The sequence below is a fragment of the Octodon degus genome, unplaced genomic scaffold (genome assembly GCF_000260255.1).
Source record: "Octodon degus isolate 3935 unplaced genomic scaffold, OctDeg1.0 scaffold00066, whole genome shotgun sequence".
Classification (NCBI taxonomy): domain Eukaryota; kingdom Metazoa; phylum Chordata; class Mammalia; order Rodentia; family Octodontidae; genus Octodon; species Octodon degus.
The window spans coordinates 12,485,331-12,486,237 of record NW_004524642.1 but is presented as its reverse complement, the minus strand read 5'-3'; positions in this window follow the sequence as shown (position 1 = coordinate 12,486,237).

The following is a 907-nucleotide window of genomic DNA, read 5'->3' as shown; positions in this document are numbered from 1 at the left end:
TATATAACATATGTACATATATGTGTATATGTATATATGAAAATGGATACTGAACATCAAAAAACATATGCATTTAACTATAGGGCGTGGAAGAGGGTATTATAGACAGAAATTGAACACTGATATTTCACCAAATGTATTTCCTTACACAAATGTCATTTTAGGGGATATTTTAATAGCTTAACAGCCAATGAATAAGGTAAAATTAAACATATTAATTTAAAAAGTAAAATGGTTTATAAGCACAATTATATATTTATATTTCCAATATTACTACACTAATGAAAATCAAAACAGAACTAATCTTATGAATTATGATACTTAAACATACTATTTATTTTATAATAGAGTAAATAAGTACAAAATATTAACAAAATAGAAGACATTTTCTCACTGTTAAGAAATAATTATAAAAGGGGAAAAAGACTGAATCTTGTTACATTGTGTCAGAATTATATTAACAAGGGAGCTTATGGATTCATAGGACTTATACATTTAATCTCTATCTGCCTTGTATTGATCTATGTGTCTGTAAATAATTTTTAGCCCTGTCCACTAAGTACACTTACAAGCAATAACATACTAATAGTAATGAAATACCAAATACTCACTTAAGTAAATGAGCTCTTCTTTCTGACTGATAGAGAAAAAAATTATGAGATGAATTTGAAATACCACCCACCAACAATTATATTTCAATGCAAAAGTTCTCAAAAAGTGCTGGAAACATTTCAAAGGATAAAGTATCAGCCAGGCTATGCTTATACTAACCAAATAAAGGTCAGTTTGAACAATCAAATAAAGATAGTTACAGTTTTTTACCCATGAAACATAATTCTTTAATCAATACTACTAAAAGTAAACAAATAAAATTATATATTCATGAAAAACATGTTACATTGTCATA